The sequence below is a fragment of the Lygodium microphyllum genome, chromosome 5, assembly GCF_053477565.2.
Source record: "Lygodium microphyllum isolate KBCC chromosome 5, Lygodium_microphyllum_v1.1.10, whole genome shotgun sequence".
Taxonomy (NCBI): domain Eukaryota; kingdom Viridiplantae; phylum Streptophyta; class Polypodiopsida; order Schizaeales; family Lygodiaceae; genus Lygodium; species Lygodium microphyllum.
The window spans coordinates 64403103-64429214 of NC_141139.1; positions in this window are offsets into that span (position 1 = coordinate 64403103).

Genomic DNA, 26112 nt, shown 5'->3' on the forward strand with positions numbered 1-26112 from the left:
TTTAAGATGCTATATGGGGATTTAAAAAAAGAAAAGACTCCTAAAAAAAAGGTATTACATTAAATTTTTCTCCACTAACTTGTAGACAATCTTGAAAACTTGTGCTTATCTCTAAACCTTCTAAGTAGGACAACTATCTCTTGACAGACTTGTTATGGAAAATACACTTGCCATTTTGTGAGTTTTTAAAGGTTATAAGGCTAAGAATATAATATGAAACAAATTATACCATGGGATTGTGAAATAGATTTATAAAACATACTTGAATAATAATATGATTTTTGATTGATTTATTTATTTATTCTCATTGTTTATTTGCCGCATAATCATAACTTGTTACACATAAACATTGAGTGTGATACCGGTCACATTTTACTTGGTAGATAGATGGTAGAAAACGAATATGTTTAGTATTACATTGAGTAGATTATTAGGTGAAATTAGAAAACAACAAGTTTCTATTACCAAGGTCCATGTAATCATTACTAATGTCAAATGTATCCTATACTTTAGGATCATTAGGTTTGTAGGGCGACCAAGTTGCCAAGTGCTTTTAAGAAGGCCATGGATCTTTCAATCCCACTATCAAGATGACATGTCAACTGGTCATTTGATCTTTGGCAAAGGTGCCTGATGAGTTATAATCGATTCTTACCCAGAATCACCTCAAAGCAAGAGAGCATCCATATCCACAATGGAATTGGATGCACTAGAGGGGCCTTCTAGTAGTGAGACTTTTACAAGTGATGAATAAAGAGGGGAGTCTACTATGGAAGATGTTTATCAGGTAATTCTCAATGAGCCTATAGAAGCTCATGATAAAATTAGAGATACAAATGTGATAGAGATAGACCTTGGTATATCAAATGATTCGCCACCGATCAAATTAGGGTCTATACTCAGCATGTAAGAAAGGAAGGACTATGTGTCCTTAATCTAGGAATTTTGTAATATATTTACTTGGAGTTATGACAAACTAAGGGATATTTCCCGCAGTTTAGGTATGCATACTATTCCCCTAAAAGAGGGAAGTCGACATGTCTAATAAAAAGTGAGGTGTATGCCTTCTATGTCAACGGAAGGGCTATTCAAAGAGTTACAAAAACTACATATAAGGCTGGCCTAATATTTCTTGTGTAACACACAAAATAGTTTTTGCTAGTGGTCATTAGAAAGAAGAATAATAATTAAATCTGACTTTGCATTGATTTGAGAGAACTGAACAAATAAACAATTAAGGATTATTATCCATTGTCATACATTGATCAAATCTTCGATCAGCTAGGGATATATACTTCTTTACGGACTATTTCAAAGGAGAACAAGCTAAAGACAACATGCTTAACCATATTCGGAACCTTCGTGTATCATGTCATGGCCTTCAGATTAAGTAATGCACTCGATTCTTGGCAAAATATGACTAACAAAACCTTTGCTGGCATTTCTCCAAAAGAGCTAAAAGTCTTCATTGATGACTTGGGGGCAGCAACCACCAGGAAAAGGTGGTTGTTAATTTTGCAAAAATATTTTGAGCATTGCATACAATTTTGCATTGCTTTAAATCTGAGGAAGTGTGTCTTTGTGGAGCCCTATGCATTATTGTTGGGCCATGTGGTCAATTTGGTCAGAATTGCGACTGATCCAAAAAACATTAAAGTTATTATCACTATGAGTCCATTGAGAAATCCAAGGAAGTGCTTGGTTTCCTATCGTCAGTCAAATATTATTGATGATTCATTAATGCACTTGCTAAAACAATCTTTCCATCGATAAATTTATTATCCTTCAATTGTTCATTTGTTTGGAGTGTTACATGCAAAATATCACTCAAGGATAGGGAGCAAGAATCAACTAAAGGGCTAGTGGTGAAAGCACCTAAGAGAGGTGAGAGTTCTATGTGTTTTTAATAGCTAAGATGTATAGTATCAGCTTCTATTTAGCTGAGATATGGAAGGAGAAATGCTATCACCCGATTGCATTCGCTAATTGCGAATTGGATGTGTTCCAAACTAACTATACATATATGAAAAAAATGTATATTGGGTTATTTTTTACCATGAATAAATTCAAGCACTATATCCTATACAAGAAAGTACCGAGTTTAGAAATCGACAGGGGATGGTGCAAAGGGAGTATGCCAGGGTGCACAGTTGATGGTGCATTAGTGCGTCGAACCCATCTGGCATAAGTGCAAGGAGGAAGGCAAGGGAGCTTTACAATGCAGTGTACAGAATAGGGTGACGTGTTCTGTGATGACGGCAGAGACCCATCCCGTGGGTGCATAGGGAAACGGAAACATACCTGACTCCAAGTGTCGTAACGTCCCTCAATCTCACCTCTCGGTAATTGATTGAAGAAACTTCAGTCACACTCAGCCCACCCTCTGTCTCACACTCTGTTGATAGATACAGGAGGGCAGCCATGTCCTAAAACCCATTGATGTAATCCTCACGATCACTTGTGCAAAGGTTGTATGCCTTGTGTGCATTTGATGGTGCAACTGTGCATCCCGCCCTGTGTCGGCATACAGTGCGAGAAGGAAGGCCAGGGAGCCTTATGGTGCTGTGCACAGAAACAAATTATGCTTTGTGCATTGAGAGGCCCATCCCGTGTGTGCAACACTTCATTTACACTTCTCACCTCTCATTTGATTTGAAGGCAAAGACTGGTCGCTCGCCCCACCCTCTGTCTCACACTCTGATAGATACAGAGGGCAACCATACTCACATCCCCATCTGGTTAGGATGAAAGCTCACGTCACTCGATTGTTTGTCGATGAAGATCGTGTCGTCAGTTGTTGAAGAGACGTACCCAGGGAGGTAGCCATCAAATCGAATGTTGTGTTGGATAGGACATGTCGTCTGCTAGAGGACAGTTAGATACTCTGCAGAGAGACCCAGAACACAACATACCAAGGGAGGCAGCTTCGGAACTGGATCCTGGGGATATCAATTAATGAATCCACTTTTTGGACTGCTGGGTGTCACCACCTTTTCCACAGCCAGCTTCCCGCCCAAGGGTGTGTGCCACCTTTTCTTGGAACGAGGCCTGCTATGATAGGGAATTGCTTTCTTTTCTCCCATAACAGATTTGTTTTTCTTATCTTGTTTTTTTTTTCTTCTTTTTTCCTTCTTTTTTTCCCCCTATTCCCAAGGGTGTTTCCACCTTTTCTCGAAGAATAGGTTGGCATGACAGGGACCTAAGTCCTTTTCTCCCATGACCGATATGTATATTTTTCTTTTTTTTTTCTTTTCTTCGAGTTAAGCAAGGGAATGGTAGAAATACCATGTGTTAGAACCAACCTCGCCACTGTCGTTGGTGAAAAATAGAGGATAAGAGATCAAGGCTGGAAGGTGGGATTGAGGGGATAGAAGGTTGTGTCCACCTCATCAGGAGTGGCTGAAGAAAGGTTATCAGAAGTAGCATCATAAGAAGTACAGTGCCGCGCCAATGAGGGAAAAGATCATGTGACCATGATTGTCAAGATCCCCAAGGAGGGATCATCAGAGGCATCAACGGTCTGCACTTGGACAGAGCCATTAGGGTTGACGGAAAGTACCTTATATGGGCCCATCCACCTGTTGGAGCTTGCCAGGAAACTTGCCAAATCGTGAATCATAGGCTAGGACGAAATCACCTTCTTTTAACTCCTTGTGCTTGATGAAGCTGTCATGGTAAGCCTTGCGTCGAGCTTGCGTGGCTTCCATGCACTGTAGAGCCATCCTGCGAGTTTCGTCCAAACATTCCAAGTGCAGGAGACGGCGTTGTAGTGAATCATCATCCCCCAAAGGCTCTTTGATAGCCACTCTCAAAGAGGATAATTCCAGTTCAACAGGGAAAACAGCTTCTATACCATACACCAGCTGGAAGGGTGTCTGTCCTGTTGCTGCTTTATAGGAGGTTCTGTACGCCCAGACGGCCTCTGTAAGTCGATCATCCCAATCATGACGATGTGCGGCAATTGTTCTTGTTAGAATCGAGCAGAGGATGCGATTCGTGATCTCAACTTGGCCGTTGGCTCTGGGGTAATAAGGAGTAGACTTGCGATGGCGGATCTTATACAGCTTTGTCAAATCTTCCATGACTTTATTAATGAAATGAGTGCCTCTATCACTTACCAGCTCTAGGGGACTACCAAAACGGGTGATGATATTCTCATACATGAACAGGGCCACGCTATTACCATCGTCCCGCTTTAGGGCTTTAGCTTCACACCACTTTGTAACATAATCCGTACATACAAGGATGTATCGGTTCTGTTTCCTTCTGGTAGGAGGATCGATCGGACCTACGAAGTCGATGCCCCACTTCTCGAAAGGCTTCAAGGGAAGGATAGGTTGAAGTGGCATGGCACTTGTCTTGGTGGGTTTTCCCATTCTTTGACAAGCATCACATCTTTTACAGTAATCATAGGCATCCTTGTGGATGGTAGGCCACCAGTATCCTGCTAGCAGAGCCTTCCTAGCTGTGGCTTCTCCTGCAAAGTGGCCTCCACATGGCTCGTCATGGCAAGCCTTCAGAACAATCCCAATCTCATCTCCTGCAACACATCTTCTAAGCACTTCATCTTTGCCTTTCTTGTACAGTGCACCGCCTAACAGGGTGTAGGGGGCTGATTCTAACATGAGCTTCTTCCTTTCCCGACTAGAAATGCCATGAGGGTACTGTTGGGTTGCCAGCAAATTAGCAATGTCTGCATACCAGGGGGTTACAGTTTCTACCAAGAATAGGGAAGCATCAGAGAGGTCTGGATCATCCTGCTCCTCGTCTGCAATTTGTGGGATACGCGACAGATGATCAGCTAGAACATGGGAACGACCAGGTTTGGTAATCACCTCAAAGTCAAACTCTTGGAATAGAAGGAGCCATCTCATCATTCGTCCTTTCACGTCCGCTTTGTTCATCAGGAATGATATGGCCTCATGATCCACATAAAATTTAAAATGGGTGGATAAGAGATAGTGGTGAAACTTCTCTAGGGCAAACACCATTGCCAAGCACTCCAGCTCTGTCCACTGTATAGTTTCGTTCCCTATCAGTGACTTTTCGGCTTGCGTAATAGATGGGTTGATCCAGCTTCGAGGAGCCCTTCTGGTAGAGAACTGCGCCTAAGCCTTCAATTGATGCATCAGTATGTACATGGAACTCTTTCATCCAATCAAGAGGTTGAAGAATGGGTGCCTCAATCAGACACTACTTCAGAGTAGTGAAGGCTTTGTCACATTCTTCCGTCCAAGTAAACTCTGCATCTTTCCTCAAAAGCTTGTGCAAGGAGGTTGCCTTTGTTACAAAATGGGCTATGAACCTTCTGTAGTAACCCACATGGCCTAGGAATCCCCTCAACTGTTTGAGGTTAGTGGGTGCTGTCAAAGCTGCGATCTTTTCGATCTTTGCAGGGTCTGTTGATATCCCTTGTGCAGAGACAATGTGGCCCAACAGAATCCGTCTAAGCATTGTGGTGGTCCCATCATCATAGTAATGCCAGATTCTGATGGTTTCAATAGTGTAGGTTGTTAACACTCTGTCTACCAACTTCCAGTGGGTTGCTAATTGAACAAACAGAAGATTATCAGTACACCAAGCATCCCATGTATCTTGCTATTGAACATCCACGAACAAATTCCAACTCTTTTCCTTCTTGTCTCTGTGAACCTCCACAGACCAAGACCCCTGAAGCTTCTTCACAATCTCCCACTTGATGATGTCTGGAAACTTTTCAATGAATGCCAAATCTTCCATATATGGTCATTCTCTCTATTCTGCTCTTTAGTTTGTTCCCAAACAGTTTGCCACCAAGATGCAAGTTTCTGCTACTTCAACAGGAAGAGGAAACTATCCACCACATAGAGCATGTATCATGATGGTGATGTGTTTCCGCCATTGTGGGATGAACTTCTTGTGGAAAGTGGCTCTGATTATGAGAAATTCCAACTCTTCAGTGGAAGAATGAACTTTACAAACATCCATTGAATTCTTCTCTTCTTGGCAATGCCATTTCCTTCATTTTCAGCCTCTTCTGGTGCTTGTTGATGGTGGCAAGATTCCCCGATTGTTCACAAAAAACATGGAGCCCTAAGAGGAACACCAAGGAAAATGGAATTATCTTGCAAGAAAATCTATCTTGTAACATCAAAAAGCTTGTTTATTATGTTTCATATGATCACAATGAAGCAAAGAACACCAGGCACAACAAATCTTAATGCAGCATCATGTATATCTCCCACAGATTTGATAGAATCAACCATATTCTTCAATATCTTTACAAAATCCATCAATATAACAAAGAAAGCAAAGGAATACACCATCTTTGAATGGAAATACATCACATAGTATTCATCTTCAATATCTTCATAGTCTTCTCTCTCAATCTCTCACATACAATCACTCTGTTTCAGTAGAATTGACTATCTCTGACTCTCTCTCTCTCTCTCACCATCAATAATACATCATATCCTCACTACAATCTCTCAAAAATTACTCTCAATAATCCTTCTTAGGTTGTGGATACCCCTCCCAAGAGGTATGTCTGATATGAAGAGCAACTAGAGCCACTACAGTGTCTTTTCATAGCTCACTACTGTCACTTCACTCCAGTCTTCACTTGAGTCTTCAGCAGCTACTTCTTTCACTTCTTTCAGCTCTTTTGCATTTGTATTCACCTCTTTCCAAGGCTAGAAAACTTTTCCAAGCTGATAGGTTCTGATTGGTTCTGTATACCTTCTGTATAGCTTCTGTTTTGTTCTGTTTTGTTCAGATTGTCTTCTGTAAGGAGGGATGGAGTATTGATTGATGAAGATTGAGATCTTGTGAAAGCTTATTGAATAGTTTGTGAGATTTTGGAATGGTTTGAGTATGAGTTATGAGGTTTTGATGACCTTCTGTAACCTTCTGTAACCTTCTGTACGTATTCTATAGAGCTTCTGTCTCTGTTCTGTTCTGTACTGTAGTTGTTCTGGTACTGTTCTGTAGACTGTTCTGTATGCTTCTGTATGTGTTCTGTTGGATTAGAGTGTAGCTTGGGAAAGTTTTCTAGCCTTGGAAAGAGGTGAATACAAGTGCAAAAGAGCTGAAAGAAGTGAAAGAAGTAGCTGCTGAAGACTCAAGTGAAGAATGGAGTGAAGTGACAGTAGTGAGCTATGAAAAGACACTGTAGTGGCTCTGGTGACTCTTCATATCAGACATACCTCTTGGGAGGGGTATCCACGACCTAAGAAGGATTATTGAGAGTGATTTTTGAGAGATTGTAGTGAGGATATGATGTATTATTGATGGAGAGAGAGAGAGAGTCAGAGATAGTCAATTCTACTGAAACAGAGTGATTGTACGTGAGAGATTGAGAGAGAAGACTATGAAGATATTGAAGATGAATACTATGTGATGTATTTCCATTAAAAGATGGTGTATTCCTTTACTTTCTTTGTTATATTGATGTATTTTGTGAAGATATTGAAGAATATGGTTGATTCTATCAAATCCGTGGGAGATATACATGATTCTGCATGAAGATTTGTTGTGTCTGGTGTTCTTTTCTTCATTGTGATCATATGAAACATAATAAACGAGCTTGTTGATGTTACAAGATAGATTTTCTTGCAAGAGAATTCCCTTTTCCTTGGTGTTCCTCTTAGGCCTCCAATTTCAAAAAAGATGTTCAATAATGCGTGATGCGGTTTATTCCTTCCATGCTTAATCAAAGTGTACTATCATAATTCCGTTTTGTAAAAATGGACATTAATTAATCTAATTTCATTACTTTGCAATGCATAAAAACCACTTGCTAGAAATGTATAGAAATTTTATGCTCACTTTATTTTGTTCGTTTTCTTGAAAAATAATAATGACCGAATCAACTGTGAGCTATTAGACAAACTATTTTCAATCGAAAAAAACATGCATCCTCATTCCTCAAATGATCCATGCATAATTGAAATATTAGGACGTTCGTCAAATTTAGGAAGAAAAACGTGGACTTGTGGTGAAATGTCCACATGGATGTTAGGAGACGATCCTCCTATGGTTGCGCCGTGTGCTTTCTTAGGAGCCATCACGAATGCGGCCTTTTCGTCTTCGACACAGATTTATGATCTTGGCCGATCTTCTTCGAACGTGAAACTCTCCTTCTGACCGATTGCACCGTCTTTCAGAGTCAGCTTTAGAAGGCTTTATAGGTTTCCTCCTTAAACTTCGAGGAAGAAGGGGTGTAAAAGATTTCCTTTGTGAAGGCATAGGGGATTTTTAAAAGATCCGGGTTAACAAGAACCCGCTTGAGAGGCAATAGGAAAGGCCCACAGGGAGGGTTTTAGCACTTGGGCTATTGGGAGCTTGTGGGAAATCCAAGGGGGAAAAAGGGCTTGACGAGGCTTTTTAAAGGCCTTGGATAGGGCTCCATGGGAAAGGGGGTACTAAATGGACTTTAGCGGATTGGAAAAGGGGGGCAAAGGGTGTAAAAGACCTTAAAGAAGGATTTTTGCAGAGGGGGAAAAACCCACTGGAATGGGGTTTAAATCCTCGGGAGGGGGGGTTTATCAAACCCACTTTGAAAAGGCCTTATAAAGACCCACAGGAAAGGGGGCTTCCAAGGAGTTTTTAGAAGATTCTAAAGCTTCTAGAAAAATCGTGGAAGCCCCACGTGGAAGAGAGAAGACGATTTCCTCTGTTGGCGTGTTGACAGCCAGATGGCGGCGAGTTGGTGGCATCCTACGGCAACCTCGCGAGCTCCTCTCCTCCACGGCAACGAATCGGCTGAAGCAAAAGCTCTTCCTTCTCCCACATGGCCAGCCTTACGCCCTCCCTCACAGCCCTCACTGCAGCGTGATCCCTCTCAATCTCTTTCTTCCTTGGCGTGGGCAGCGTTACGTTCCGCTCCTTTCATGCTTACCATAGCCCTGGCTTTTATAGCCAAAGGGAGAGGTACCTCCCTCCCTCCACGTGCCATTTTGCATGGCATTCTCCCCCCTGTAAGCTCCAGCAAGGAGCTTATTCACTCTTGCTATTCCCCTCTCCTCCAGTCTGATCGTCGGTTGGGGGAAAAAGGGGAATAATTAAAAAAAATTACCATAATTTTCAATTTATTATTGTCATGACCTCCTATTAAGAGGAGGTTCATGTGAAGAACACATGCTTAGAAATCGGGAATGTTACATTCTCTCCCCTTTGGAGGAATCGAGATGTCCTCATCTCAAGATAAAGTGGGGATATTGGTGGTTGAGAGTGCCCTCATCTACCCAAGTGGCATCCTTCTCGAGATAATCTTTCCACTAGACAAGGCATTCTCTCAAGATTCTGGATCTCAGTTGTCTGTCCCTAACATCTAGGATCCTATCAGGCCTTAGTACAAGGACTCCTTGACTAGGCATTACAACTTAGTATGTGTCAAGAGTGAGTCCCAACTGTTTTAGCTCGTAGAACTCATTCATTTTCTACGTGCAATACGCAAGTGGTAAGTATCTTCCCTGCATGACTTTCTCGAGCTTCTCCTAGGTAACGGATCCTTCCGCGATCCCTTGATCTGTCCACCATTGCTTCCACCAAAGCCTGGATTTGTTGGTGAGCTTTAGCTTGGTGAGCATAGCCTGGTTGGTGGGTGCAGTACCGGCTACTTCAAAGTAATCCTCAATGGATTCAATCCAAATTTCAGCATCTTCTTGGACGGACCTGCCTCTCCCGTCAAATTCGGGCGGCTTAATCTGCTTGAGAAGAAACTTCTTCTCCTGGATTACAGCAGTACTTGATGTAGGAGGTGAACTGGGAATCTGTACCTGGGGTTGTGCCTGGATAAAAGTTTCTTAACATTATTACTCGTTAATCATTACGATTTATATTTCATCTCTATTTCAGCTATCAACCAAGCAATTTAACCACTTAACTTCTTATCAATTCTCATGAATAAACAGACATTGATAAAAAGAAGTCTTATTGTATTTATATGGGCATAGCCCTTTCGGAATACAACATTTCTTGCGATGATAAGCCAAATGTTTACATTCAGTTTGGGGAGAATAATGTTGTATTACATTTATCTACAGGAATTGGATAATAGTATGGTTTCGGGTCATGGATCTTCAGGAATCGATAAGTCATTGGAAGATTAGGGTATCCTTTCCTTTGGAACCCGTTCTTTCATGGCGCACCAACACTTTAATCCTATCGGCAGGGATTACACGAGTCACTTCCTCATATACATATGAGTTCAGCTCAACCCTCTGACCTCGAATATGTAAAGTTGAATTTACTTGAGCCTCCACAAAAATGAACAGTCTCACGACTTTCAGGTCTTCCAACAACTTGATCCTCTTTAGGTTGGTTTGAAGGTATGCAAATTAGTAGGCAGCTATATAGTAAATTCCTGAGGCACCCGTCCATCTTTATTCCATATACAAAGGCGATAGATTATAAATACACTCCAGGATGTTCATCATCCCAACCCTTTCTTGATAATCCGGGGAATGCATCGCAGTCATAAACATGACTCGGAACACTAAGAACCTCTTCCATGCTTCATAATTCTGCAAGACAGCATTGAAAGTAAGGAAATGTTTGGAAAAACAACATTTGCTTTACTTCATCGTATTAAGATTTCATAAAAAACAAATCCTTCATTGGTTGGCTCTGATACCAACTGTAACATGTCCACCTGTTGTCTTCAGGACACGTCTTAGCATCCCATCGGAAAGGATATTTAAAAAGCTCCGCCCGGTACTCCCATGGAATGTTATGGGGTTTGCGATCTAGGACTTTCCACGTCTACCACGTAGCGGAAGTATTTTGGCTGTTCCCACTTAGGACCGACTTGAATCAGGGTTTTCCCTATTGGTCATTTCCTAAACGGCACTTAGCATCGAACGCGAGCGAACTACTTTATGCAAAAATGCAAGGTCTGAAGCGGATTCACGCTGCACTTGGTTCAAGGAGAATGGGAAACAAGAGGGATGCAAGGCTTGACCTCTCTGCCATAAGGCATAGTCCCATTCTGTTTCCCTAAAACAGCGTAAATCGGGATTATTATAACTTAGACTTTAGGTCAGCGCCCTTGCTATTCGTGTCCTTTGAAAGATCTTCTTGTTGTCCATCATGATTGAGAAAAGTTCCCAGCCAACCGCGACCACCCATCCGTAGGACAGACCCATGGCCACATCCACCGCACTTTCCTCAGGTTGTTTTAGTTATCTAATTACCTACCACATTTAGTTGGACATGCATCAAACAGCTTTCTTAATTAGTTCATTAGGCACCAGTTCCTTTATGTAATCATAGCACTTGACATAGAAAAGCAATGTCAAACAAGTTCCTTTTCAACATGTTATCATATTTATCTTTGAAATACATAAATTCCAGCCCATAGGCTTGTCCATAATCCACCCGAAGGCTATCAAGCAATCCACAGGGATTACTAATCCAAGATTTTGCCCGTAGACTAGTATGCGGGCCTTGAGATCCAATCCCGAGTCACGTTGGCCTCTTGTGCAGGGCTTGGAAGGTGAGGGATTTACGGCCAGAGCCACCTTTGGCACCCAAGTATTCTCTTGCTCCAAGTAGCACTCAACGAAGAGACCTCTCGTGGGGGGTTCAGTCCACCTTTTCGGCGCGGTTAACAACCCCCTTGGTTAGCATCAGGTAGGTAGTTGGGGGTAACTGAAGTTGCCTCTCCCTTCAAGCCTTCAACCTGAAGCATTAGATATCTTTTCATCTTTAATTTTTTGAGCAAACAAAGCAAAACAAAGCTCTTAAAACTGTTACAAACACAATCATTTCCATTGGTCGTTATTTTTTGCCAACTGCTAAGAAGCGAATCCTTCTTTTCGAATGCATCTAGCACTTGATCCAGGATCAATTGCGACTTGGCAAGATCCCCAAGGGTTTGTTTGTTAACCCTATATCCTTGGGTTAGGGCCGTACCCTATTAACCCGATTTAATCCATACCTTAAGTTCTATTAGCAGTAAACATGTTATTCCAATTTACTGATTGGTCCTTTGCTTCCAATCAATTTATCTAATCCCCGTATCTTGGTCACTTTACCCAAGAAAGGTACTATACCAGGACGATTATTCATCCTCTTGCAAGATAACTTGTGTAAGAATCTACCAATCTCATTCCGAGGAATTGGCCATTCCCTTGTGATCAAATCACAAGATCATGCGACTCTGCAATTTGTTGCACACGTGTCGCATCAAACAATGGGACTATTTACTTATCGAGTGGAGTCTTATAATAACGAAATCATGATTAGATATAACAATCCATTCTTGATTTCATTAGGCCGACATTGTTCCTAGGGTTCCAAGTTCAAACCGAGTTTAATATTTTTTTTTTAGCGAGAGATCCTTGGGGTAGAAGCCCTAGATCGTCTCTCACAAGTACATCCTATTGTCTCTACATTCCATGAATGTGGCCAAGTCTTTAGGTTTAAGAGTTTCAGCTTTAGCAATAAGAGCGATTAGGTAATGTCCTCAACGCACCAACCCTAGTTAGTTCTTTGGGATATGTTTTATTGAATTAACCTTTCCTAAACGAGTACCTCGCAGTTTTAGGTGTTTAGGTTTAAACCAATTTAACTTGTCTATTATTGAAGATAATTACGCTACCATTTTCATAACCACATGATTAATTGTCTACGTATAAGTTGATTTACAAACCCTATCTTTTTTGGGTTAAGATCAAAGCATAGGTTAAGTTATAGCATAATTCCAATTTCTCATCCTATAACATGCAAACAAGATTCATGCTACTAAGCTTTAGGATTTTAAGTTTAAACATGAAGCCTATTTCCACTTTCTTTTTCGAATGAATTTGTTGTATGCTGAACTTACCCACGCTTTCGTTGATTTAAGCTTTTAGACCACTTGCCTAGAGTTAAATCTTCTTCATACAACCCTAGCAATTTCCTACAATTGCTAGTAACTTTCTTTAAGAATCATTTCGAAAAAGATGTTCAATAATGTGATATGCAGTTTATTCCTTCCATGCTTAATCGAAGTGTACTATCATAATTCCGTTTTGTAAAAATGGACATTAATTAATCTAATTTCATTACTTTGCAATGCATAAAAACCACTTGCTAGAAATGTATAGAAATTTTATGCTCACTTTATTTTGTTCGTTTTATTGAAAAATACTAATGATCGAATCCCTCAACTATGAGCTATTAGACAAAGTATTTTCAATTTAAAAAAACATGCATCCTCATTCCTCAAATGATCCATGCATAATTGAAATATTAGGTCGTTAGTCAAATTTAGGAAGAAAAACCTGGACTTGTGGTGAAATGTCCACATGGATGTTAGAAGACGATCCTTCTGCGATTGCGCCTTGTTGTTAACCATTAGACAAACAAGGTGACAAATCTAAAAAAGCTAAAACAGAAGACAAAGGCCAAGGAAAAAGTGAAATGGAAGACGAAGGCGCGCCAATAAAAATATGGAAGCACAAGAAATGCAGAAAAGTCCTAAATAGAGGAAAAGGGTGCACAAGAAAAAACACGAATCAATACTTTTGTAAAAGAGCGCAAGCGCATCACAGTTTAATTTAAAGAGCGCCGGACTCTCACCCATGCAATTTGTAAAGGTAGACGGGCAGTGGAAAGAAAGCTAGGAAGATAGAAGGACAATGGGAAAAAGGGCCTAGGCTACGGCCGGCCATGAAAAAAAAAAGGGGAAAAGGGATGACCGCCCAAAAGGGATTTAGGGTTTTATATATAAAGTTGAAAAGTGAATGCGAAGCTCATTCTTGTGTGTGGCAAAAAGTAGCTCTCCTCTTCTTCTTCTTCTCCTTCTTCTTGCTTGCTTGAGCTTGTGCTTGAGGGAGGGAGTGTGAGAGTGTGAGGGAGTGAGTGTGTGAGGGTGAGGGACCGTGGGGTGGAGAAGCTCTCCATCTTCTCCTCTCTTCTTCTCTTCTCTTCTCTTGCTCGCGACTATGGATCTTGGAGCGTGGAGCTTGAGGATGGAGCTTGCTTGAAGCTTACACTTAGATCATGGAGCTAGTGGAGTGTGCCGGAGAGGAGGTAACTCGAACAGCATGGAGGTAAGCTCACTATACCCGTAGATATGGACGGTGCATTGGCTATGTGAGAGGTAGCCATTAGTGCTCGGCTTGGAACGCTTGAAACAATAAGCGGTCCGTGGGTATTGGCGGTTGAGCGAAAGCTCCCACATTTTGATTCTGTTGTCGGGACCTATGGATTCAAGCCTTGGAGTGCTTGTGCACTTCGAATCGAGCATTGAAGTAAGGGCTTTCCCCGAACCAGTGCTTGAGATAGGTAGAAAGTGAGGGGGTTGAAGATGGTATTCGATCTCCTTGGAAAGTAGGTTTTTTTTTTTGAGATTTATGTTGTGAGATGTAGTGTAGGTAGTTTTTTTGTGATTTGGATACATTAGAGTAGGAGAAAATAAACAAAATAAGCATTAGGGTTTACTATTGCAAAACAGGGCAAAAATTGTGCAAAAAATGGTAAAAAGCTCGCTTGTGATACCTAAGGTCGCCAAGTGAGTGATAGGGGGCATCAATACCATAGTCGGGAAGGGTTATAAGAGCCAAAAATGGCAAGAAAGGCCACATTGTGCACTAGAGGGTTTCTAAAGAGCAGGAGAGAAGAGGAAAGCTTCGTGAGTGGATCTGCTTCGATCTTGTCATCCGGGAGATATTTACCCAACCCAGGTAATTCTACACCTTCCCCTACATGAGTAGGATGGATCTGGAGCTGCTTGATTAGGGGGAAGGCCTCCAATACCTGGCACGGTAAATTTTGTGAAGCCGGGCGAAAAAATGCGCCACGCTCGACATGTCCGAGTGACGGCGATTTTGGGCCAAGTCCCAGAATCGGCCCTCGGACTGCTTGGCCAATCGGCCCTCGGCCCACTACACTTGAACCACTGAGCTTGGCCCTCGGCCACTTAGTCCGCAAACCATTAGGCCACTATCTCTCGGATGCCCATGCTCGGGTCATCCGAACCGAGCACTCGAACTAGCCACTCGACCCTCTGACCCGGCCTCAGCCCACCTAGCCCTCTGACACCAGGGTCGAACGGCCGAGTTTTTCGTTCGGACAGTCACACACGGACTTTATCACTCGGCCCCCCTTGGACGTGCCGAATTGGGCACTCGGGCCCTGCAACTCGGACCAATTAGGCCGAGTATGCAGTTTGACCAAATTTTCAAAAAACTTTACCAGACCCAACCAACACTCAGCAGTGCGAACTATCGAAAGCCCTTAGGACACTTAGAACTCGATTTTGGCACATGGAATAGGCAAAATTGTAGGACGCAGCCGCTTAGTGGCTAGAGGCAGGCAGTTGCGAGACTAGGGACTTAGACGCAACCCGCCAAGTGGGAAAGCCTGATTAGACCCAAAAATGAACGAGGCAACGAATTAGAAAAAGAGCTTCGAACCTCGAAATTGACCCCACAGGCTACATAGAGTGAAAGGCGCATTGTAGATCCACCAGTGGGCCAAAACCTCAAGCAAGTGGTTCAAGATTTGGCGGAGCGATCCTCCAAGTTGTGCATAGAACTTACCATAACGGCCCTGCAGGTCGAGGAGGGGACCGCCCCACGGACCCCCGCAAAAGGGGCCCTGCCCCCTCCATTTCCACCCCAAGTAGGTTGGAGAGAGAACGCGCACTGTGACAGGCCCTCCAACTTAGACCCTCGGGCAGTAAGGCCCTACGCGAGCATGGAGGCTCCCTTGAAAAGGAGCAACCAGAAGCCCGCACCCGAATAGAGGCAAACAAAGACCCTAGAACCTTAACGGGCCAATCTAGCCATCAAGGGCAAAAAGGCTGCACTACAAGGACACATGTACATTGTGTTCAAACTACATCTAGTCAAAACGGAATGCAATATCATCAAGCTACCAATGCAGAGATGACTAGACATGATAGTCATGATGATAGATGTACCCTGAGTAGTGCTGCACAGACAACCCAAGATCTCTGTGGAGAATCTGCATCTGACTATGCAGCTAGGGACTCAAGGGCATGTATTAGAGGGCTTAAAGCTGTAAACCAAGACAGACGATGAAGACATAGTACCACCTGCTTATCTTAGGGTCAAACTCACTGCAAAAAGAGAGCATGGTGTTGATGCTCTCATTGATGAAGGAGCAGAATTCAATATCTTGACTTACGAAGCATGGACCCTACTAGGCCAACCAGAGCTAACACTGACTAATGCAACTCTTAGCCCTTATGGGGGACCTCCACAAGCACTCATAGGGAAGTGCAATATCCTTGCAACAATTGAAATTGAGAGCTTACCTATACTATTTCATGTTCCTCCAAATGATGCTAATATGGTAAGGAAACCCTCCTGGGAAGATCCTTCAAGAGGGCGACCAAATGTGAGGTTGACTACGTAGCTCAAAGGATACACCTGACACTATCGGGTGTGAGGATAGTCACAACCTTTAGCAAGGGTAACCTCATCGAACCTCGGGGGAAAGGCAAGGAAGGCGCTGACGTAACAGCCAAGCCTAGTAATGAGAGCAAGGAGTTGTGGGAGGAGTTGATGCAAGCACAAGTTGAACGGAGAGAACCAGTGAGTGAGGCCGTACTTGAACCAAAAAGGTCAGGAGACATGGCCAAGGATAGAATTGGGACTTACAGATATCGTAGAAGACCACGAAAGAAGCCCAAGCCTTACAAACGAAGGCATCGATAGAGAGCTAGCATAACGCCTTGATGGATTTCCAAGGCAATGCTTCGTGCTCAAGGGTATTATGCAGGTAATCGATGGATTTGGGTGCCAAAATCCCCTACTAAACCATCTCTATCAGATGAAGACAAGCTTGCATCAAAAGCAACAAAGCACAAGAGGAAATCTAAGAGAAACTCTAGGTCTTGAGGTGAGAGACTGGACACAAGTGTTCGAAAGAAAGAGCCTCAGCCTAGCATGCTTACTAAGCAGATGTCATATGTAGCCATTGAGCATGCACAAAAGCCATTAGTTCTCAAAGGGCCTTTGATTCTCCAAAAGGATAACAGGCACCATAGGCATAGCATTGCTCATGGCAAGGCTGATCGCTCAACAAAGCAAATGGCACAATTGTCTGATAGCCTCGAGCAAATCATTCAGCCATTGCCAGGTCCAGCTATAAGTCCTAGGTCTGCTACATCCTCTTTTTCCAAACAAACATGGGAAGGACAAGAGCGATCGTCAATGGCAGCTGTTCACTCCCAATCTCTATCTCGATCAAAGCTTCCAGATATCCAAGAGGTAGGACACAACACCACCCTTAGCTCTCAACCTAAGGATATGCCTGTGCAATCCACCATGGCTAGATCAACTAATACTCGATCTACGCAAGTGAATGCTCTAAGGGCAACAAAAGATACGATCACTTCCAATTGCCCTTAGGACTCGACACCACAATCCACCAATAGTAGCAAGTCCTCTGAACTAGCTGCTAGTACTTCAAATCAGGGATCACAGCAGTCGCAGCCCTTGGCTGTGACAATGCCCCTTACAGAATGTGTCCTGGGTAGTTTACTTGTGGAGGAGGTGTCACAACCAACTTCATTAACAACTACAGCACTTACAAAGTGCATAAAGCCTAGGCTGGAGGGGTTAAACACATGGGAATTGGTGGAAGAGCTAAACTCTTCCAACAGGGAGACGGTTGTACCCTCATAACCTAGCGAGGCTAGTCAGCAAGCCATGGCTACGACCCGTGAGGACACCCTAAAGACAGGAAATGCTAAGGCCCAACCAAGCACAACAACACTTGACCTAGTCCAGGGTCTTGAGATGTTGAGAGATGCACCTTCACTGACCAAGAAAAAGAGGAGGAAACATCGAAAACAACAACAATTGCAGGTGGTTGTGGATCCCAAGAACATTGAGACAAAGAGCACTGGAAAGTTGATGAATAAAGCATCGAGTCCACCCACCAATGGACCCATTGATGCCTTTCCTAATAGCAGTGAAACCTCAGACACATCCATGTACTCTGAAAAATCAAAGCAATCGTTGCCATCAATGGCTGCTTGCAACACTCAATCCACCGACAATAGAACTTGCATTGACCAATCAAGAGTGAATATAATGCTATCACAACAGGGTGACAAACCTATACCCGTCACATCCAAGGAAAACCATGATGCAATAACCAAGGCTCAGGAGAAACATGGAAATCCCTAGAGCGTCAGACATCTTAACGTTGACCGATCCTGCTCATCTAGGCCTGAGCCCCCAGCTACGCTAAAGCCCAGGCAAACTCCTAGAACCTTGCATGAGATAGCAACCGAGCAAGCCCTTGTTGAACATAGAAGTGTCACCGAATGCTTAATCGAGTTGGATGCCAAGCTCAAGGTGTTTGCACGTGTCTATGTCCTGGCAGACATGCGCACATTCCCTAAAGAGCAGCTCGGAGAATACTTGCCATTTTCCTTATCTTGGGAAGAGCAAGAACATCTTGACGTGCACTATAGCAGGCTCCTACACAAACACTTGCGATTCATCTTGGGCGAGGAAGCAGACAAACTGCGCTTAACTATCACATTCAACGAGGTGCTCTTCCAATCGAATCTCGTAGACATAGAGCAATTAAAGCGATTGTCAGCAGGCCGAAGTCGATTTGAGTAGCGTTGGTGTGAAAGTCGCGTTGCAATGGCCGAACTAGGGGCTCAGATCATGACAATCTCTGAGGAGCGATTGGCCAAATGGCAATCCCAAAGAGACCCCACCTATGTGGCACCAACCTCCCTTCGAGTGCTAACTACCATTTGGGGTACAGACCTAGCTGAACCTAGCCAAGAGAACTCGCTATTCGATAAGGTCCTCATTGAGAAGAAGCTACATGATGCCAGTAGACTCGGACAAGGTTCCATGCTACTCGATGTCGATGTCGCGAAATATTTATCGGTATTGAGTAAACTGCCACGAGTACTGGATGTGTGCGCCACACTCCAGTACAATCCAGAGTTCTATAGCTGGTTTTTATCCTCATAAAGTGACTTGGATCCATGGATATGTATATAAATAAAAAATAACTTTTGTCACCTTGTATAGATACTATCAACACACACAAGAAATAATAGTTAAGCGCAGATAGAAGAGTTGGGGCCAACAGGCTAGGCTCGTTCGTTTCCCCTCACACATGACCATTTCCACCTCCGGGCGAAGGGCAGACACCCCGCATTGCCACCTTGGAAAGCCCTGACTAACATCTTTGATGATGTAATCAGGGTGCAGTCCCTTTCTATACACCTTTCTCTTTCCGGTCCAACCTGTCGAGGATGAGCCATTCCAGAATCTATGACCAGCAGCCCGATGTAACTCGGCGTGAGCGAAGATTTGCTAATGGCAAGAGGCCAAGTCAACATCATCACGGGGGCCATTCCGCTACAACGAGCACAACACATCCCACTCCGCCTCTTCTAGTCATATGCGTTTGATAACCCACACTATAATCCCTCCCATGCGAACGGTCTTATTCTGTATCAAGGCCTAACCCTTGATTTGCATATTTCAGGTCCCCCTATAAGAAAAACATGGAAAACCTAGGGCAGTTGGCTTGCAGAGATGCTCTCCGTGGACGACAAGAACATGTGGCACATGCCCCTCCGCCGATGCACTATGTGCCCACCCTCAAAAGGTATGCGAAGAAATGAGGGCCTAAGCGACACCGTCCCAGACAAAGGCCCAAGAATCCACGGGCCAAGAAAGTCAAGACTCAAAGAAACGCACAGCAGGTAGCAATGCTAGTTGCACAGACCCCCAACGTATGCTCGAGCACCCAGTGCTCACGAAGAGAAAAGGTGGCCTGGGACAAGGAAGAATTTAATGAATTGTTTAAAGATATTTTGAAAACAGTAGCGGCTCGGGACTACACCATTCATGTCGCGGCCGACATGTTCCCTGCCCAACCTCACAGGAGCCCCGCACCAGCACCGCCCCAGTTGCCTAGCCAACCGGACTCACCCCGCCTAGTACCTATCGACTAAGCCCCTATGATGTACAAGTAGCTCGACAAGTCATCATGCCATAGCTTTTTGTTTTTTGACGAGTAAAGGGGCAAGATCCCCACTTGTACACACTTCCTTTACCTATCGTTAATGTATGCGACCTTAACAAGTAATGGGATAGGTATCACAATAGACATCATAGCATTCTGAAAAATTATGTCTTAACATGATTGCATTTGTTCGATGTACTTAACGCAAGCGAGCATATACTCTCACCAAGTGACAAGTGGATGCAGGATGATACAGGTCTTCGTGCAAACGTGTTGAACGGCCAGGCCACCGCAAGACCACCAACCACACAAGAACCGCAACACAGCCACGCTGTTGAACGCAAAAAATCACCCTTGTGAGTACCCACATTGCACAAACCAAAGCATAGTCATGGGCTACACTCTCTTCTTCGGCCAAGCTCTAAAGTGAGCTCACGATGGGTGTCCCCGCAATCGCACCAATATTGCAATAACGGCTCCCCTAACAAAGAGGCTAGGGCACAATCATCATTGTCATATCCATTTCCTAAGCCTTCAAGGCTTGACATTTCCCAACCCATTGAAAGGCTCATAGCCTCATTGCATATTGCAATGGTTGTACTTAGCAAAAAAAAAGGGAGAGAGAAGAAGAATAAAAAGAACAAAAGAAAATAAAACAAAAGAACGAAGAAATAAGAAGCACCCACGATCATAGCATCGCACCTAGGGGTCCTTAAATTAGGTGCATCCAAGGACCTTAGTCGGTTGGCTCCATCCCTAGTCCCCTAACCCCCTAGCATCACCCACAATAGTTCAGGGCACATCAAGGGCAGGACATACCTAGGGAGCTTGTCTCGCCTATGGTTAGACCTGTCACCCTAACCCACTTGCGCAATTCCCTCTTGCACTCTGCCTTAATACCATTGCAATCAAGTGTGGTAAGCACCGCATGATTGGCCATGAAAAGTACACCTTCCTCAACAAAGCAAATCCAATATCTTCCAGCTACCGACAGTGCGGTGTCCCTGTATTCAATTATGCTACGTCTTGTAGTCACAATGCAAAGGATGTCTCATACATCTTCACAAGAACTTCTCAACATGGACAACTTTGCTTCATCCACACATTGTTACGAGAAACTAGCCCACGGTCTTCTAACTGCGTAATATCTAAGTATGCACGAGCACTCACATAATAGCTGCACCAAAGTATATACACAGTTTGGGTCCTCAAGTGCAGGACAATACTCTTAGCTTGCTTAGAGTTTGACCTATCTCCCAAACTAATTGCACCATCTCTTGTGCACAATAGAGAAGACTAGCACTACCCCTAGGGAGAGACCACCTATGAGAGGTTTTTAATTGCAGGTACTGAAGACTCCAACAACAATGTCATTTGCTCTTCATCGATATCCAACTATGAATTCTTATCCTTTATCATCCTGCAGCTAGCCAAGAATCATCATGTGCCGAATCCCTAACAAAGAACAGCCCTACCACTAACTCCAACAACCCTACCACCAGCCACGTAGGCCACCAACATGCCCCCAATGACCTTCCTCCACACCACCACCAACACTCCTCCACGACAGCCACCAATGTCCCTACCACCCACGTCTTTGGAGCATCCTATAGCCTCCTACCTATCACAGTGAGTGCCATGGGACTAGCACTCGTCTAGGAGGGGGTAATGTTAACCGTTAGACGAACAAGGTGACAAATCTTAAAAGGCTAAAACAGAAGACAAAGGCCAAGGAAAAAGCAAAACGGAAGACGAAGGCGCGCCAAGAAAAATATGGAAGCACAAGAAATGCAGAAAAGTCCTAAATAAAGGAAAAGGGCGCACAAGAAAAAGCACGAATCAATACTTTTGTAAAAGAGCGCAAGCACGTCATGGTTTAATTTAAAGAGCATCGGGATCTCACCCGTGTAATTTGTAAAGGTAGACGGACAGTGGAAAGGAAGCTAGGAAGATAGAAGGACAATGGAAAAAAGGGCCTGGGCTATGGTCGGCCTTGAAAAAAAAAGGGGAAAAGGGGATGACTGCCCAAAAGGGATTTAGGGTTTTGTATATAAAGTTGAAAAGTGAATGAGAAGCTCATTCTTGTGTGTGGCAAAAAGTAGCTCTCCTCTTCTTCTTCTTCTCCTTCTTCTTGCTTGCTTGAGCTTATGCTTGAGGGAGGGAGTGTGAAAGTGTGAGGGGGTGAGTGTGTGAGGGTGAGGGACCCTGGGGTGGAGAAGCTTTCCATCTTCTTCTCTCTTCTTCTCTTCTCTTCTCTTCTCTTCTCTTCTCTTGCTCGCAGCTATGGATCTTGGAGCATGGAGCTTGCTTGAAGCTTGCACTTGGATCGTGGAGCTACGGGAGTACGCGTGAGAGGAGGTAACTCGAACGGCATGGAGGTAAGCTCACTACACCCGTAGATATGGACGGCGCGTCGGCTATGTGAGAGGTAGCCATTAGTGCTCGGCTTGGAATGCTTGAAACAATAAGCGGTCCGTGGGTCTTGGGGATTGAGCAAAATCTCGCACAATTGTGCTTTCTTAAGAGCCATCGTGAATGCGGCCCTTTCATCTTGGACACAGATTTATGATCTTGGCCGATCTTCTTCGAATGCAAAACTCCCTTTGTGACCAATTGCACCGTCTTTCAGAGTTGGCTTTAGAAGGCTTTATAGGTTTCCTCCTTAAACTTCGAGGAAGAAGGGGTGTAAAAGATTTGCTTTGTGAAGGCAAAGGGGATTTTTAAAAGATCCCGGGTTAACAAGAACCCACTTGAGAGGCAATAGGAAAGGCCCACAGGGAGGGTTTTAGCACTCGGGCTATTGGGAGCTTGTGGGCAATCCAAGGGGGAAAAAGGGCTTGACGAGGCTTTTTAAAGGCCTCCGATAGGACTCCATGGGAAAGGGGGTACTAAATGGACTTTAGCGGATTGGAAAAGGGGGGGCAAAGGATGTAAAAGAACTTAAAGAAGGATTTTTGCGGAGGGGGAAAAACCCACGGGAATGGGGTTTAAATCCCGGGGAGGGGGGGTTTATCAAACCCACTTTGAAAAGGTCTTATAAAAACCCATAGGAAAGGGGGCTTCCAAGGAGGCTTTAGAAGCTTCTAAAGCTTCTGGAAAAATCATGGAAGCCCCACATGGAAGAGAGAAGGCGATTTCCTCTGTCGGCATGTTGACGGCCAGATGGTGGTGAGTTGGTGGCGTCCTACGACAGCCTCGTGAGATCCTCTCCTCCACGGCAGTGACCGGCTGAAGCAGAAGCTCTTCCTTCTCCCACACGGCCAGCCTTACGCCCTCCCTCACAGCCCTCACTGCAATGTGATCCCTCTCAGTCTCTTCCTTCCTTGGCGTGGACAGCGTTACGCTCTGCTCCTTTCATGCTTACCATAGCCCTGGATTTTATAGCGAGAGGGAGAGGTACCTCCCTCCCTCCACGCGCCATTTTGCATGGCGTTCTCCCCCCTGTAAGCTCCATCAAGGAGCTTATTTACTCTTGTTGTTCCCCTCTCCTCCAGCCCGACAGTCGGATGGGGGAAAAAGGGGAATAATAATAAAAAATTACCAGAATTTTCAATTTATTATTCTCATTACCTCCTATTAAGAGGAGTTTCATGTGAAGAACGCGTGCTTAGAAATTGGGAATGTTACAACAGGCTCCTGGGGATGAGTCTGATACCTTGTCCTTCTCGGAGATAGCATCTAGCCAGTAGAACATAAGAATGGTTTGAGAAAAAATAAAAGTGAGTAGGAAAAAAGTATTTAGTGTTTCCTTGTGAGAGCTTAGTAGGTTCTTCGATATCGAGACGAGACGTGAGGCTGATACCTTGTTTTCCTTGGGCCACAATATGCTATTAGCTCCCTCCTTTTTACATATCCAAGTACAAAGTAATGAAGAATAAATATTGACAAAAAAGAAAATAATATGAAATTACGTAAATGAAGCTATAGGAGTCCTTGCCTACTAATAGAAGTTCCTTGTTTAGTTATCTTGGGTTAGTTAGGGAGGTCATACCACCTCTTTGGATGACTTCCTTGATAGTTATTTTAGCCGATCTATATTTGGCGGTTTGTTTGCAACTTGCTCTTGATCTCTTTATCAAATTATGCTTGGTATGTTCCTCATGAAATTCATGCCTTGATCTTTGTCAAGGGGTAGGTTGAGAGCTCTGTTTTGTGTCTGTTGTCTATTTCTTTGAAGTAGCTTAATGCTCTTTATGTTTTCTATGTAGATTTTTATAAAAAAATTTGAGAAATGAAACAGACAATGTCAAGTGTCGGGTAGCAATGTGGAAGTCCCAAATGAACATGTACAAACTTTTAGATCTTGATTTGAAGGTCGGATGCAAAAGATACTAAACATGGATTGACAAAAGCTCCAGAAGAAAACCAAATATGAAAGGCATTTGGAGTAAGAGGAGAAGGGGTATGACCCTTAAGGTATCCCCTCCCCAATTTTTCATGTGAAGGGAGGTGATTTTTTAATGCGTTAAAAAAAAGGAGAGGATGCAACATGATATGATGGGGAAGAAGAGAGAAGAGATGGTGATGAGAGTCTCAATGTATCCATGCTAACTGATGACACCATGATTCTTCTTGATTTTTTTTCTCCCTATCACACCTCTAGCTCTTGAAATGGTGGCTTGATCTCAAAAGCTCCATTTCTAGTATTTCTCTCTCCTCCCTCTCTCCCCTCTTATGGGTTGTTCTTGTGGGAATAATCAAGAGAAGTTTGGGAGAGATATGGTTGTCTGGCTTTAATCGGATGAAGATGAGATTATGCTAATGTTGAGATACGATGACCAACATTGAGTAGAGTCTAAATTCAAACCAATGTGTTTGTTTTGTATGGACCTATAAAATGCAAAAGACAAAAAATTCTTATAAGTCTTATTTTTTAATGAAAATTTGGTTCTTTTTTAATGTTTAATCATGGAAATTATGTGGATATAGCATTAAATTTGATATGAGAGTAGTATGTGATCTATTTGAGTGCTATCATAAAGAGGTTCCATCCATCTTAGAAGAGTGTCATGGCTTCACTTGTGGAGGGCGCTTTGTTGGATGATTGACTACACAAAAAATGTTAAGAGTCAGATATTGGTGGCCATCCATATTCTAGGATGCATTTGCATATGTAAAGAGGAGCGATATTATATACCAAGGACATGATAGTCGAGATAATCTAAAGTGCCAACTTAATTTTTTAATGGTTTTTTTACCATTTGAAAAGTGGGGCCTCGACTTTGTAAGTCTCGTTACCTTGTTGTCCTTTACACAGAATCGATATATTATAGTAGTAGATTGGCTATTTTACGAAATTCTCAGAAGCACAAGTGAAGAGGAAGGATGATGCAAAGGAAACTCCTAACTTCCTTCTTGAATAGATAATTTATTGGTTCGGTCTGCCAAAAGAGTTGGTATTAGATCGTGGAACTCATTTTCTACATAAGGTGATAAAAAGCCTAACTTCCGCTTGGTAGATAAAGCATAACAAAATAACACCTTATAATCCACATGCGATTGGGAAAGTTGAAAGCACTAATAAGTAGCTTGTAGGAAACATATCAAAGATTATTTCAAAAAAGAAAGGAGATTGGGACAAGAAACTATATGTGGCTATATGAGTGTATAATACAATCTTTCAACAAGCCACTCACCACACTTCATTTAAGTTTCCTAGAGCCACAAAGAAGGGCAAGGTGTCCAACTTTAAGTGCAAAACCTAATCCTAATACTAATGTATAAAAGGTGACAAATGAATGAGGATGAGAGAGGGCGAGAAACCCATTGAAGAGAAGATATTCTCATTCCTCTTCTTCATCATCATCTTCTTTACCTTCCTCTCTTGAGGTGGAGTTCGTTAAAGTGAGTATTTTCTATACATCTATTATACAATCCCACAGTATAAGTTGATCCCTATTATATTCTTAGCATTATAACTTACAAAAAACTCACAAATTGAGAACAAAAGTTTATTTTCCAAAACATACTCTACAACTGAGAAGTGACAATCCTCAGTTGTCTATACTCCTACTAAATGAAACATGAACTAGCATAAATGCTCAAACAAAAAGTACTATAAATTTAAGATGCTCATGATGGTAAAAACATAAACAACTTAGGTACTCTATCACCCATATACTACACATTTTGGTGTCCCATATCACTAAAGTATGGAATATGTGC